The sequence below is a fragment of the Sabethes cyaneus genome, chromosome 2, assembly GCF_943734655.1.
Source record: "Sabethes cyaneus chromosome 2, idSabCyanKW18_F2, whole genome shotgun sequence".
In the NCBI taxonomy this organism is placed as follows: Eukaryota; Metazoa; Arthropoda; class Insecta; order Diptera; family Culicidae; genus Sabethes; species Sabethes cyaneus.
In genome coordinates, this window is record NC_071354.1 from 196301247 (window position 1) to 196317199 (window position 15953).

General features: G+C 42.8%; 1 protein-coding gene and 1 pseudogene across 3 annotated transcripts in view; one reads left to right on the plus strand and one right to left on the minus strand.

The window, feature by feature from the left end:
* Positions 1-15953, minus strand: part of LOC128738209 (uncharacterized) — a 402077-nt gene that overhangs the window by 275457 nt on the left and 110667 nt on the right. For 2 of the 3 annotated variants that reach the window (XM_053833171.1, XM_053833172.1), the window contains one exon: positions 6927-7028. The exons of the other annotated variant lie outside the window; for it this stretch is intronic. The gene's annotated coding sequence lies outside the window, so the exon portion shown is untranslated. The remainder of the gene's footprint in view (positions 1-6926; positions 7029-15953) is intronic. 3 annotated transcript variants of the gene reach the window in all.
* On the plus strand, positions 6213-15822 carry LOC128736521 (putative protein TPRXL; annotated as a pseudogene).

Here is a 15953-nt window from a genome sequence, read left to right on the forward strand (position 1 = left end):
TGATGCTAGCGTAAGATTCTCTTCGCCTAACATCTTTTGCTGCAAATCTTTGTCGTACACACCCATTAATAATTTGTCTCTAATTGCTGTATCCCTAAACTCCCCGAATTCGCAAAACTCAGCCTGCATCTTGACGGCTAATACAAAATTTTCCGCCGATTCATCAACCCCTTGCACACGGTTGTAAAATTTAAACCTCTGAATCAAGTCCGATTCACTTTTATCGAACCGCTCTTTCAATTTTTTTATCATCTCATTATATGGTATGGTTGATAAGTCTTTAGCTGGGTACAGTAGCTTGAGTTCCTCAAATACTACTGGCCCACTCAACGTAATGAACAGAGCTTTTTGCGAGTTCTCGGGAACCTGGTTGTATTGAAAGACATATCCAAGACGCTCAACATAATTGCTAAATGAAGCACCAGGGACGTAGGGTTCAATAGAACCGATAATGTTAGAAGCCATGTCAGATGAAATTATGCTGCACAAGAAAAAATACGGTCACCCTAATAAAAGCAAATGTAGAAGTCGCTTACCGAAGCTGATGTATACTATACCACTCAGAACAAAATCTCTTCACGCGCTCTCTGCCGCTGATGACCAGATGAACGCTATGGATGCGTAACGATAAGTAACGCACGATAAGTGGACGCTGCTAAACCAAATCCTCTCACGCGTCGATGCGGTAAACTGGTAGGTAAGCTGCACACCACTTCAAACTTCAGCAAAAAAAATCTACAGCTGCACACAATTCGAAGCTAAGCTCAATACGCTTCAAGCAATATAGGCGATGTATGTATTGTTGAATTAGCAAAAAAAAAAACTATTCTTCCGTTGGAGCACCGAATATAAAACTTTCTTTAAACGAAAAATTGCCTTTAAAAAAAAAAAACACTTTAAATATACTTTTTGCTTCACTTCCGTATTTCCGTATTCCGCTCAATTCAATAATTCAAAATTCCTAACGGGAAGCCTTTGCCTCTCACAAGCCGCGCACTATTTCCGCCAATTTTTCAAATAGTAGACCTTTGCCTTTCACAGATATTTTCCCCCTCAGCGACGCTATAAATCTCAGAAAATTTAGCACCTTTGCACACAAATTTTCGTCAGTTTTCTAACAAATTTCCACTACTAAAAGCACTTATACCGACCTTTGCCGTACAATTTATAAAAATCACCGAAATCTTCAAAATGCCTTTGCATTACATAAATTTCACTATTTGCACCATTTGAACTTAAACGCGTACCGGAAACTTTTCTCGCTCGTCGCCAATTTTTATATCTTATCACTCGCGGAACCCTGTACTGAGGGAGATTTCGGATCAACAGGTTAACGACCGTACTTAAAGTTCAATCAACTTAAACATCGGATTCTGAGGCCAGCTCAGCCGTATTTATTTGAAACTCATTTGCATGTGTTCGTTGCAGTATTTGAATCTGCTGTTGCATCTCTGATATGGGCTTAGCTATTACTGAGCCTTTTTCTTATACATAACAAGGTGTTTTAGGAGAAGTTTCATAAAAAAGTATTCTAATGACATTTTCATATAATTAGATGTTTAGTGGATAACAAATTTGAAAAAATTAATTTTTTATAGGAACTAAAGCTATCGATGCGGTTGTTACCAGCAGCATACAAACTTTTACAAAAGTATCAGAACGAAAATAATTCTGCAACAGATAGCGAAACAGACGTGGACGAAGTCCTGTGAAATTATTATGAACATATACGAATAATAAAACTCTGATAACTTACTAAAACCAGCATATATGTACGTAATTCATAATTGAAATAACTAAGATGCCCTACCAGACCCGGCCGAGATTTTTGGCACACTTATACTATATGCTATGGCAGTTTAAGCGATGCTAACTTTAGCTGCCAGTATGTGCCTATTTACGGAAAAAATTACTCGTAAAAACGGTAAAATTTATGCTTCAAATCAATTTTTAAAGCAAATAAAGCACCATATGATATTTACACCTTCTAGAAAGTTACGTATTTTGATAGTATCCAAAAGTTTGTAGAACATGTCGAACCAGTTAGATGAGGTTTTGTGTACAAAAAGTTTAAAAAACTTATTTTAAGGGAGTCACGACAGAAAGTCAATTATATCTCGCAAACCATATGATGCAGATACTTAGTATATTCGGCAAAGCTTAATGTAATTCAAAGTTCTACAAATTTGCCGGACACATTACCATGATATCTAGTTCCTATAAAAATTATTTTCTTCATATTTGTTATCCCCTTAATATCTAATTATATGAAAATGTCATTAGATGTAGAATACTTTTTTATGAAACTTCTCCTAAGACATCTAAGGTCGAAAACGTCAGGAAAAGCGCGAAAAGACTTTTGACCGCCTTTTTCCAGAATGGTCCCACTGTGCGCTGTCACTCGCTTGGTCCAGATACATTAGAACGCTCTATTGCCGGTGGAAGCATAACTGTCCCATGTTACATTTGGTCATTTTCAACATTTTGCTGTCAAACGTTATAATTATATATGTATTTTTATAATATGTATCGAAAACATTATGCTAGAAAAACTCGAAAAATTTTGAAGACAATTTGTCCCACTGGAAAAATGGACGCATATTTGTCTCGCTGCATACACCTTTTCATATAAAATATATGTAAATTTATATAAAAAGTTGTATACAAAATTGAGTGAAGTTTTTCAACATTATCTCAAAGAGGGACAAATAGGCAGGAGGGCGCTCCTGCCCGTGAGTGGAATCGAGGGCGAAAATGAAGAAGAAGAAGAAAAAGTAATGTAAAATTTATATCCCAGTGCGCCACCAGTCTCACGGGCATTAAGGAGTTTTTTGCCTCGGGAATAAGCTCTGCAGGAAGACAATGTGAGGATGAGTGTGCGCAGGTGTGTGCGTAGCAAAATGTCTCACACAGCACCGGTGGCTGTTTCTTTTACGCCTGCGTGTGTGGTGTAAGAGTCGAATGCTATTTTTCTCACACTGTTTCGCGTGTGAGTAGGCATGGTTAACTTCTCGCTCGATTCGCAATATTGCTGATCTGACACCATTAGGAGCATGAGATGAATTAGGAGCATGAGATAAGCCTTTGATTTTTCATTTGTGTATTATGTTATGCTATATTAAAGTGTGTTGATATAGTTCATGGTTCATGGAGTTCATGAAGCCTCCCACTTGGCTTCGAGGTATGACACTGGCCTAATAAGTCAGTCATCGGATGTTAGAATCTCGACTGGGAGAGGCTGTTAGTGTCAATAGGATCGTAGCAACTGGCCCTGCAATTGTCCTGCAGCCTAACAGCTGGTTGCGAAGTCTGTCTTAAAAAAACAAGTTTCGATAACGGAATGTAGCACCTAGGCTTTGCCCTTCTTTTTTTATATATAGTTCATGGTAGTTGCGTGGATAGTTTTTACTTTTGTCACCATTCATTCCGTTCTATGAGAGATGTCATGTTGTTTCGGGCGGGCGGCCTTCGAATTCGTTTTTGTTCTCGGATAGTTCTCGTTGTCGATGCATTAAACTCACGACGATATCACAGTCTCGCACGTGTAATTTAGTGTATACTATAATGTTCTTTATACTGATGCTGAATAAACAATGCTTGTTAACTTTCGCTACACTCCTAGCTTTCGACAGATTTTTATCTAGCGCCCCCTCCTACTAACAACAATTTCTTTCCCGAAATACTTGTGAAGATGCAAAGGATTCTCTTGTCTTCCAACCGACGCGACGGATCGTGGCCGGCTCAGCATGCAAGAGCCTGATAAGCTTGCACAATGAGCAGTAGTGTGTTTTCCCAAGTATGCCTTTTCCAGTCATCATTTTGCAATTTTCAGCAGTCCACAGCCAGAGCAATAACGGAGTAGCAGCACACGGGAGGTATCCTATGTTTATGCTACTTTGTACTTATTGAACTTTATTATTAGACCATGATCGCACCTCGAGGGTCAAGGCCAACTGAGAGGCAGGTGAATACAGAGGAGAGTACCTCTGCCACAACCGCCATAAGAACCAGAGAACTGGGTTTGTGTTACTCAATCACACCAAAGATTTTACACAAGAATCTTTGTTCTCAAAAGTTGAAGCTGAATTACCATTTCCTTCAAGTACCACGTCTAACACATAAGAACCTCAATCGATTTGTAGGGAATACTAGACCCCTGACAGGACGTCATGTTTTCGTGGCAAGAATCATAGCTCGCTCCATAGATGCTTTACACAAAGTTGAAACTAATACATGTGCACCAAAACTAGAGGAGGTTAGCTCACGAACACGCTCTTATCCGAGGTAAGATTTGTTGTGGGCCCGAAAAAACGGGGTTCAAAATTAGTGTTACAAATATAACAACATTCGTAACACAACAATGTACAGATGTCAGTACCGTGGTTAAAACCCCAGCGCCACAGTTAATAGTGGCATTTTAAATAGTGGCAATACAAATGTAAGCGAAGACTCAAAGTTATGTCAGATTGCATTAAAGATCAACGTTGCGAAACGGTTTTTACGAAAATCTGGAAAACGAGAATAAAAACGTCTGGAAAAATCTGGCTATCATTTGGTCTAATGAAAGACAATGTTTGGAAAACGTCTTTTTTTGTCTGATTAGGCATCAAAAAGTCTGGAAAATCCAGACAAATCTGGAAGGTTGGCAACGCTGGTAAGGATAGTCATCAGTAGCGTAGTTGTGTCTCGTAGAGTTACACAGCGTTAGAGGTGTATTTAGACTTTTTGACCATAAATTCAGATTATCTCCGCTATAGTGAATCTAGATAATCACATTAAAAAAGTATTTTTGCCGAAATTATTGAAAATTAGGTCTATCAATTAGACACGAGGTGACGCACGCGGGCTTCAGCTAGTATATAGCGGCTGTAATTAAACAGAACGTGGAATCGGTTTCGTATTGCAGGGAAACTAATGATCATGTTCTGTTTGATGGTCGACCCTTTTCGGATGGATGTGAACAATCTAAGCCTTCTTCGATGACCAAATATTGACTATTTTTTCGCTTGTTAGATTGGTGCATGACTGAACGGTGAAGATAACTGTTTCGCTCGGAAAGACATACAGAGTACAACTTGCGAACTCATCTATTTGTTGATTCTAAGGCGGTGTACGATATAGTCATACCACATCAACTGTGGTGGATAATGCTAGAATACGGTTTTCCATCGAAACGGCTAAAGCCGATTCAAACGTCGTTAGATAGATCATACTCTAGCGTCAGAACTGCCGGGTGGGACCGCAGCCGCTTTCATGACATTCGATGGACAGAAGCACGGGGACGCCCTCTCAAACCTGTTATTCAACATAGTCTTGAGAAGTTCAGTACGAAGGGCAAACGAGCAAAGGAACGGTACCATCCTCCCAAGATCTCATGTGTTATTTGGCTTAGTAGATGACATCGGTATCATCGAGATTAAACAGAGAGCGGTGGAAGAGGTTTTCAGGTCTTCAAAATTGGAAAATCGAGATTGGGACTCATTATCAACACAGCCAATATAAACTACACGGTTGTTAGTATAGAGAGCGGAAATCCAAATGGCATTGGTAGCGAGCTAGAGTTCGATGCGGAATCGCTTGAAGTAATCAAGAAATTCGTAGCAGTGCTTAGATATCTCATCTTCAATTTATGCAATTCACGAACGAATTGTTTTGAATGGTAGAAAACTGGGAAAGACAAACACTGTCAGCAGTTCAGTAGTCATGTCTATGGGCTGACAGAGAAAAGAATACTATCAGGGAATGCGTTTTATTGTCGCCTTCATGCAAGGCTGTCAAGTTTTTTGAACACTGATTCGTATGTCTTGGGACGTCCGTACCATATGTGGATTACGGAACCAGCAAAACGCAAACTAGCACCAAACTAACGCTGAGCAGAACATTAATATACTCCTGATGGCCCTTCGCAAACATAAGGTATGGACGCTGAAGGGACCCAATCGACTATAATATTCTTCTTTTCCTTGGAGTGGGTTCCTTCTCATTGTGCCTTTCCATGGATGAATTTTTTGAGCAAATAAATTACAATACAATGAATTTTTCAGAATTTCCCGTCACAGACTGCTCAGTAACTGGCAAATTTTATGCGCCAAGAGAAATTATGGACTGAAGTTAAACTATCATCCCACAGGAATTGACAAAAGGGTAAATTAAGGGGTTGAATGTGGGTCGGGATTTCAATCATCTACTGTCTTGGCCTATGCCCAATCACTATGAGGCTAGGTAATGATCCTAATGGCCTGCGCTGTGAAGAGAATTCGTCTAACCTTAGAGTGTACGGACCGGAAGGCGTTGCATGCCAGCTGGAGAGCAGATCGAAGACGGCATGTGGCGAAAGGGAACAAACCGTGAATTGCGCCAGGTACTAGAAACACCATCCGTCATCTTTACCGTGAAAATCAGCCGGCTACGCTGGATTGGGTACATCGTTCGAATGACCGACGATAGCTTAGACCTAGATGATTCAGGGCGAGACGGCCATAGGCCGCGTGGGAAGCCCAGGTCACTGCGGGGGAGCTGGTCACAATCACATTTTTCCAAGACGAATCGATTAAAGCGATGGTGAGATAATATGAATGCTTCCTTTTTTTGTGTAAACATTGTCCCTACGACCAGTATTTTGATCTGTTGAGATATCCGTCCAGGTGATTTTTCGATATCCCGTACTTCTTTCTCATTTGCATGTTGCAGGAATCAACATCATTTTTGTTAGACCATTTCAATTAAGCATTTAACCAATTTCAAGGACTCGGCGCCAGTTATCATTAGCAATTTGAACACAATCTAATATTTCGAACGTTTGCTGCATATTTTTACCGGAATGAAATAATAATGCATTACCAGCCACCGTGTGGCGCGCTCGCTTCGCTTTATAGCATTGTTCGATTTCTGGGCAGAGATAAACCGCCACCATATGGTTAACTAACCTTTTTAATAATCCTTTTTAACACTGCTGGATGGGCACTGCGTCTGCTGTGCTTTGCTTGATGGTGGCACGAAACTCGATGTATACGTTGCTATCGTGGAATCTGCAATGAAATGTGAACAGAAATTGTTATTACGTTTCTGCGCATTGGGACAGACCTTCTTATGAATTTTAATAGTCATGGTCATTTCGAAGGAATTAACTTTTGCATTGCAACCCGCGATACTAAAAGTATAATTTTGATCACCAGAGAATAACCTTCTATTATTGACAGCCACGTCACGTCATACGTGGGCGTCTGACACTCAGGACTGAACAATCATTTGCGAACACAATTGACAACCGACTGTTCCGTCCGAGTGGCGAACGTTAATCCTTTTAAGCTGATTGGTTTACAAATTCCGGATGAAACATGAACGCAGTGAGGCTGCTAATCGATTGCAAACCACAAATCGAACGCATCCATACAAGCCAGAATCGGACGATAATCCGCTAAGCTACACGGTTCATCCTGTCGGTAGGTAGGAAAGTACTGGAAAAGGCTCGTGTTGCATTGTTTTCCGTTTGCGTTTTTTAAAAAGGGATTAAAGCACGGCAGGAGTGCGGACGCACAGCGGGCGGTAAATCGCCTAGCGTTTAGAAGCCACTTTGCTTGATACTTGACCGAACGTAAACTTAACTGCGGCTGGCCTGAATGAGTGTCAGTTCTCGAGAAATGTTATTGCATTTTTCGTCGTGAAGATTGATCGGTTTTACAGAAAATCGTCTGCCCGGCGAGATACAGGTAATTTATGCATAAACTTTGGTTAAAACGAGTAAAATTTAATATTAATCAACAAGTTCTAATAATATTAGTGTCACGGTGATCTAAATAAGCAAATAGAGTAAAATTTAATTTACCATAGTTGCCACTACAGTAGTTGCGTAGTTAGACAGAGATTACGTTGCTTCTTTCGAGGGTATGAGAACTTGAAAGAATCTTAACAGCAATTGATGTGCTTTGAAGCTAGCTTCAGTTTGTTTTACCTGCTTCATTTTCAACTTGGACGTAAAAGAAACAACTCTGCAGGATATAGCAGATCGGACAAAGAACAGGAAAGAAAGTTTGAACAAAGGAATGTAAGAAAATTCTTTGAAACTTGATCCCGCATGCAGCAAAGTTAAACAAAGACAAAATAACAGTTGATTAGATGACAGCACTGAAAGCAGTCTCCCAGATTTGCTTTGTGGAAAAAACATCAATTCCCATCCCAAGTCCCAAGTAGTTTAATAGTAAAATTGCTTCATTGATAATTGAAATCACACAAATCGCAATCACTTAAAATAGCATTGAAAAATCACGTGGTTAACCAGTCAATAACATTTATCACCAAAATCGAAGCGAAATACTCCGAATAACCTCCCCTAGCAAATCAATTTCCATTCCAAATTAAAATTCATCCATCATATTCTGTCGACAAAAGTCCATCAAATTCGTATAATTCATCCCGGCCAGCAGAGTATGACCATCGAAACCACACACACGCACGCACGCACGCAGACACCTGCCATCATATCGATCACTATTCCGGACCAACCCGGTCAGGCCAGGCCAGGCAGAAGAAGCAGGACAATGCACACAAAACCAACCAATTTCGCTTTGATTTTTTTTTTGCTGTTTTGGCTGCATCCAATCCATGCCAGACGGATTTATCGCAATCCGATCGGAATCGACCGGATTGAGATGCATGATATTATTATTAACGCCGCAGGAAGTTGTTTCCGAATGGGGATTTTTTATTTTCGTACAATTGTGGATGGATTGTTTGGAGAATTTTTCTAGACACATTCACCTGTCATAAATCGAAATCGTAGAACAACCTATTTGTAGAAAAAATAATGAAATTATAGACAAGTTTTCTCAAAAAATTTAAAAAAACTTATAAATTCATAAAACTTATACTTATAAAATACGTTTTAAAATCGAAAAATCGCTCGAAACTATCAGTAGTGCTGTGTTGTTGTGTTCCAAATAGGGCAGCATGGTTGACGTAGGACGTGAAGAGGGTTTTGCATTGAAACCTTGAATACTGGGAAAAACTTTTTCACGACGCTAAATTTTGTTGGCGAAAACGAACACTTTGTCATTGCTACAATCGAATTCTCAATCTCTTTGCATTTGTTTCGTTCATTGGATAACTGAGTTCTACCAAAAAAAAAAATTAGGAGAAAATTCGAATCTTCAAACTAAAATATTTGTGGCACTAATAAAAGTCGTCGTTCGATTAGGCTTTAACATTCGTTCCTTTCGGATGCGTTCTATTCGATCTGATTCCTTGCTCTTGATTAGCAGTAATCAATGGAGAAAGTACCTCTTAAGGTAAACTGGTCAAATGTCCGGGATTCCGGAGTATCCTAGATCCTAGATTAATTTTCAAACGTACCAGTTAAATGTTTGTTTATACGGTAATATATTAATACGTATATACGATAAAATGATTGTGAAGAATCACAATGTCGTCTAGCCTGGATTGGTGGATTATTGCGATGATGGTGACTAAGACATTGCATCTCAAAATCTGCAATGAAACAATCAGGATTTGGCCGTCATCGAAGAAGGTCTACGGTATCGCATCATCTCGTTCACCAGCGAGCCACACGACCTGGCGGGTGTTGTGGGTTCGAATCCGGTTATAATCTCTGATTATAGCTTGGTTCGACCCATGCACCTTCCAGCATTGGACAAAAGGTAGGAGTCAAAACGACTACTTGTTAAGCTTAGCTACCAGTACCCCCCTTCCCTCCATACCTTTCCGCTCTTTCCCATCCTTCACCAAAAAATTTTCTTTTCTTTCCCCTACCGTCCCTTCATCAATTGTACAACCACCGTTTTCAAAAATATTATTCATCTCGTTGTTAACTGTTCCACCTTGATCAAAGTCGGATCTTACCTGTGGTAATTTGGCTTAAATACCGCTCCGTAGCTTGAAAGAAATCCGTACAAGCATTCGTAAAGACATCCGCATTTGCTACTACCACAAGATGCACCTGGAAGAATGGAGTTAACGCCGAGACATCACATAATCAAGTCCGAGTTCGAGTTCAAGCCCAAGTCCAAGCCCAAATTCAAGTCCAAGTCCAAGTCCAAGTCCAAGTCCAAGTCCAAGTCCAAGTCCAAGTCCAAGTCCAAGTCCAAGTCCAAATCCAAGTCCAAGTCCAAGTCCAAGTCCAAGTCCAAGTCCAAGTCCAAGCCCAAGTCCAAGTCCAAGTCCAAGTCCAAGTCCAAGTCCAAGTCCAAGTCCAAGTCCAAGTCCAAGTCCAAGTCCAAGTTCAAGTCCAAGTCCGAGTTCAAGCTCAAGTCCAAGTTCAAGTCCGAGTTCAAGCCCAAGCCCAAGTACAAGTCCAAGTTCAAGTCCAAGTCCGAGTTCAAGCTCAAGTCCAAGTTCAAGTCCGAGTTCAAGCCCAAGCCCAAGTACAAGTCCAAGTCCGAATCCAAGCACAAGTCCAAGTACACATCCAAGTCCAGTCAAATTCAATGTCCGGGTTCGATTTCGAGCCCAAACACAAGTCCAAATCCAAGTACAAGTTAAAGTCCAAGTCCAAGTCCGAGTCCAAGTCCAAGTCCGAGTCCAAGCCCAAGTACGAGTCTGAGTCCAAGCCCAAGCCAAAGTCCAAGTCCAAGTCCAAGCCAAAGTCCAAGTCCAAGTCCAAGTCCAAGTCCAAGTCCAAGTCCAAGTCCAAGTCCAAGTCCAAGTCCAAGTCCAAGTCCAAGTCCAAGTCCAAGTCCAAGTCCAAGTCCAAGTCCAAGTCCAAGTCCAAGTCCAAGTCCAAGTCCAAGTCCAAGTCCAAGTCCAAGTCCAAGTCCAAGTCCAAGTCCAAGTCCAAGTCCAAGTCCAAGTCCAAGTCCAAGTCCAAGTCCAAGTCCAAGTCCAAGTCCAAGTCCAAGTCCAAGTCCAAGTCCAAGTCCAAGTCCAAGTCCAAGTCCAAGTCCAAGTCCAAGTCCAAGTCCAAGTCCAAGTCCAAGTCCAAATCCAAGTCCAAGTCCAAGTCCAAGTCCAAGTCCAAGCCCAAGTCCAAGTCCAAGTCCAAGTCCAAGTCCAAGTCCAAGTCCAAGTCCAAGTCCAAGTCCAAGTCCAAGTCCAAGTCCAAGTCCAAGTTCAAGTCCAAGTCCGAGTTCAAGCTCAAGTCCAAGTTCAAGTCCGAGTTCAAGCCCAAGCCCAAGTACAAGTCCAAGTTCAAGTCCAAGTCCGAGTTTAAGCTCAAGTCCAAGTTCAAGTCCGAGTTCAAGCCCAAGCCCAAGTACAAGTCCAAGTCCGAATCCAAGCACAAGTCCAAGTACACATCCAAGTCCAGTCAAATTCAAAGTCCGGGTTCGATTTCGAGCCCAAACACAAGTCCAAATCCAAGTACAAGTTAAAGTCCAAGTCCAAGTCCGAGTCCAAGCCCAAGTACGAGTCTGAGTCCAAGCCCAAGCCAAAGTCCAAGTCCAAGTTCAAGTCCAAGTCCAAGTCCAAGTCCAAGTCCAAGTCCAAGTCCAAGTCCAAGTCCAAGTCCAAGTCCAAGTCCAAGTCCAAGTCCAAGTCCAAGTCCAAGTCCAAGTCCAAGTCCAAGTCCAAGTCCAAGTCCAAGTCCAAGTCCAAGTCCAAGTCCAAGTCCAAGTCCAAGTCCAAGTCCAAGTCCAAGTCCAAGTCCAAGTCCAAGTCCAAGTCCAAGTCCAAGTCCAAGTCCAAGTCCAAGTCCAAGTCCAAGTCCAAGTCCAAGTCCAAATCCAAGTCCAAGTCCAAGTCTAAGTCCAAGTCCAAGTCCAAGTCCAAATTCAAGTCCAAGTCCAAGTCCAAGTCCAAGTCCAAGTCCAAGTCCAAGTCCAAGTTCAAGTTCAAGTTCAAGTCCAAGTCCACGTCCAAGTCCAAGTCCGAGTCCAAGTCCGAGTCCGAGTCCGAGTCCAAGTCCAAGCCGAAGTCTAATACTAAGTCTAAGGTCAAGTCCAAGTCCAAGAACAAGTCCAAGACCAACTTCAAGTTAAAGTCCGAATCCAAGTCCAAGGTCAAGTTCAAGGTCAAGTCCAAGGTCATGTCCAGACCCAAGTCTAGATCCAAGTCCAAGTCCAAGGTTAAGTCTACGGTCAACTCTAAGTCCAAGGTCAACTCCAAGTCCAAGGTCAAGTCCAAGTTCAAATCCAAGTCCAAGGTCAAGTCCAAGTCTAGGTGTCAGTCCAAGGCCAAGTGCAGGTCCAAGTTCAAGTTGAAGTCCAAACCCAAGTCCGAGTCCAAGTCCAAGTCCGAGTACAAGTCCAAGTCCAGGATCAACTTCAAGTCCAAGGTCAAATCCAAGTCCAAGTCCAAGTCCAAGTCCAAGTCCAAGTCCAAGTCCAAGTCCAAGTCCAAGTCAAAGTCCAAGTCCAAATCCAAGTCCAAGTCCAAGTCCAAGTCCAAGTCCAAGTCCAAGCCCAAGTCCAAGTCCAAGTCCAAGTCCAAGTCCAAGTCCAAGTCCAAGTCCAAGTCCAAGTCCAAGTCCAAGTTCAAGTCCAAGTCCGAGTTCAAGCTCAAGTCCAAGTTCAAGTCCGAGTTCAAGCCCAAGCCCAAGTACAAGTCCAAGTTCAAGTCCAAGTCCGAGTTCAAGCTCAAGTCCAAGTTCAAGTCCGAGTTCAAGCCCAAGCCCAAGTACAAGTCCAAGTCCGAATCCAAGCACAAGTCCAAGTACACATCCAAGTCCAGTCAAATTCAATGTCCGGGTTCGATTTCGAGCCCAAACACAAGTCCAAATCCAAGTACAAGTTAAAGTCCAAGTCCAAGTCCGAGTCCAAGTCCAAGTCCGAGTCCAAGTCCAAGTCCGAGTCCAAGCCCAAGTACGAGTCTGAGTCCAAGCCCAAGCCAAAGTCCAAGTCCAAGTCCAAGTCCAAGCCAAAGTCCAAGTCCAAGTCCAAGTCCAAGTCCAAGTCCAAGTCCAAGTCCAAGTCCAAGTCCAAGTCCAAGTCCAAGTCCAAGTCCAAGTCCAAGTCCAAGTCCAAGTCCAAGTCCAAGTCCAAGTCCAAGTCCAAGTCCAAGTCCAAGTCCAAGTCCAAGTCCAAATCCAAGTCCAAGTCCAAGTCCAAGTCCAAGTCCAAGCCCAAGTCCAAGTCCAAGTCCAAGTCCAAGTCCAAGTCCAAGTCCAAGTCCAAGTCCAAGTCCAAGTCCAAGTCCAAGTCCAAGTTCAAGTCCAAGTCCGAGTTCAAGCTCAAGTCCAAGTTCAAGTCCGAGTTCAAGCCCAAGCCCAAGTACAAGTCCAAGTTCAAGTCCAAGTCCGAGTTTAAGCTCAAGTCCAAGTTCAAGTCCGAGTTCAAGCCCAAGCCCAAGTACAAGTCCAAGTCCGAATCCAAGCACAAGTCCAAGTACACATCCAAGTCCAGTCAAATTCAATGTCCGGGTTCGATTTCGAGCCCAAACACAAGTCCAAATCCAAGTACAAGTTAAAGTCCAAGTCCAAGTCCGAGTCCAAGCCCAAGTACGAGTCTGAGTCCAAGCCCAAGCCAAAGTCCAAGTCCAAGTCCAAGTCCAAGTCCAAGTCCAAGTCCAAGTCCAAGTCCAAGTCCAAGTCCAAGTCCAAATCCAAGTCCAAGTCCAAGTCCAAGTCCAAGTCCAAGTCCAAGTCCAAGTCCAAATCCAAGTCCAAGTCCAAGTCTAAGTCCAAGTCCAAGTCCAAGTCCAAATTCAAGTCCAAGTCCAAGTCCAAGTCCAAGTCCAAGTCCAAGTCCAAGTCCAAGTCCAAGTCCAAGTCCAAGTCCAAGTTCAAGTTCAAGTTCAAGTCCAAGTCCACGTCCAAGTCCAAGTCCGAGTCCAAGTCCGAGTCCGAGTCCGAGTCCAAGTCCAAGCCGAAGTCTAATACTAAGTCTAAGGTCAAGTCCAAGTCCAAGAACAAGTCCAAGACCAACTTCAAGTTAAAGTCCGAATCCAAGTCCAAGGTCAAGTTCAAGGTCAAGTCCAAGGTCATGTCCAGACCCAAGTCTAGATCCAAGTCCAAGTCCAAGGTTAAGTCTACGGTCAACTCTAAGTCCAAGGTCAACTCCAAGTCCAAGGTCAAGTCCAAGTTCAAATCCAAGTCCAAGGTCAAGTCCAAGTCTAGGTGTCAGTCCAAGTGCAGGTCCAAGTTCAAGTTGAAGTCCAAACCCAAGTCCGAGTCCAAGTCCAAGTCCGAGTACAAGTCCAAGTCCAGGATCAACTTCAAGTCCAAGGTCAAATCCAAGTCCAAGTCCAAGTCCAAGTCCAAGTCCAAGTTCAAGTTCAAGTCCAAGTCCGAGTTCAAGCCCAAGTCCAAGTTCCAGTCCGAGTTCAAGCCCAGGTACAAGTCCAAGTCCGAATCCAAGGACAAGTCCAAGTACACATCCAAGTCCAGTCAAATTCAATGTCCGGGTTCGATTTCGAGCCCAAACACAAGTCCAAATCCAAGTCCAAGTCCAAGTCCAAGTCCAAATCCAAGTCCAAGTCCAAGTCCAAGTCCAAGTCCGAGTCCAAGTCCGAGTCCGAGTCCAAGTCCAAGCCGAAGTCTAATTCCAAGTCTAAGGCCAAGTCCAAGTCCAAGAACAAGTCCAAGACCAACTTCAAGTTAAAGTCCGAATCCAAGTCCAAGGTCAAGTCCAAGGTCATGTCCAGACCCAAGTCTAGATCCAAGTCCAAGTCCAAGGTTAAGTCCACGGTCAACTCCAAGTCCAAGGTCAACTCCAAGTCCAAGGTCAAGTCCAAGTCTAGGTGTCAGTCCAAGGTCAAGTGCAGGTCCAAGTTCAAGTTGAAGTCCAAACCCAAGTCCAAGTCCGAGTCCAAGTCCAAGTCCGAGTACAAGTCCAAGTCCAGGATCAACTTCAAGTCCAAGGTCAAATCCAAGTCCAAGTCCAAGGTCAAGAGCAAGTTTAAGGCCATGTTCAAGGTCAATTCCAAGGTCAAGCCCAAGTCCAATGTGAAGTCCAAGTCCAAATCCAAGGTAAAGTCCAAGACTAATTCAAAGTCCAAGGTCAAGTCTAAGGTCAAGTCCAGGGTGAAGTCCAAGGGCAAGTCCAAGGTCAAGTCCATGTCCAAGTTCAAGTCCGAATCCAAGTCCAAGTCCAATCCAAGTCCAAGGTCGAGTCCAAGTCCAAGGTCAAGTCCAAGTCCAAGGTCAAGTCCAAAACCAAGTTCAAGTTCAAGTTCAAGTTCGAATCCAAGTCCAAAGTCAAGATTAAGTCCAAAATCAAGTCCAAAACCAAGTTCAAGTTGAAGTCCGAATCCAAGTCCAAGTCCAAGTCCAAGGTCAATTCCAAGGTAAAGTCCAAGTCCAAATCCAAGGTAAAGTCCAAGCCAAATTCCAAGTCCAAGCCAAATTCCAAGTCCAAGGTCAAGTCTAAGGTCAAGTCCAGGGTGAAGTCCAAGGGTAAGTCCAAGGTCAAGTCCATGTCCAAGTTCAAGTCCGAATCCAAGTCCTAGTCCAGGTCCAAGTCTAAGGTCAAAATCAAGGTCAAGTCCAAGTTCAAGTTGAAGTCCAAGTCTAAGGTCAAGTCCAAGTTCAAGTCCAAGTCCAAGTCCGAGTCCAAATCCAAGGTCAACACCAAGTTTAAGTCCAAGTCAAAGTCCAAGGTTAACTCCAAGTCCAAGGTCAACTCCAAGTCCAAGGTCAACTCTAACTCCAAGGTCAACTCCAAGTCCAAGTCCAAGTTCAAGACCAAATCTGTGGCCAAGTCAAAGGTTAACTTCTAGGTTAAGTCCGAGTTTAAAATGAAGTCCAAATCCAAGTCCATGTCCAAGTTCAAGTCCATGTCCAAGGTCAACTCAAGGTCAAATCCAAGTCCAAGTCCAGGTTCAAGTCCAAGTCCATGGTCAAGACCAAGATTAAGTCCAAGTCCAAGGTCAATTCCAAGTCCAAGTCCAAGTTCACGGCCAAGTCAAAGGTCAAGTTCAAGTTCAAGTTCCAGTTGAAGTCCAAATCTAAGTCCAAGTCCATGTCCAAGGTCATGTCCAAGTCCAAGTCCAAGTCCAAGGTCAAGTCCAAGTTCAATTCCAAGTCTAGGTCCAAGTTCAAGTACAAATCCAAGTACATGTCCAAGTTT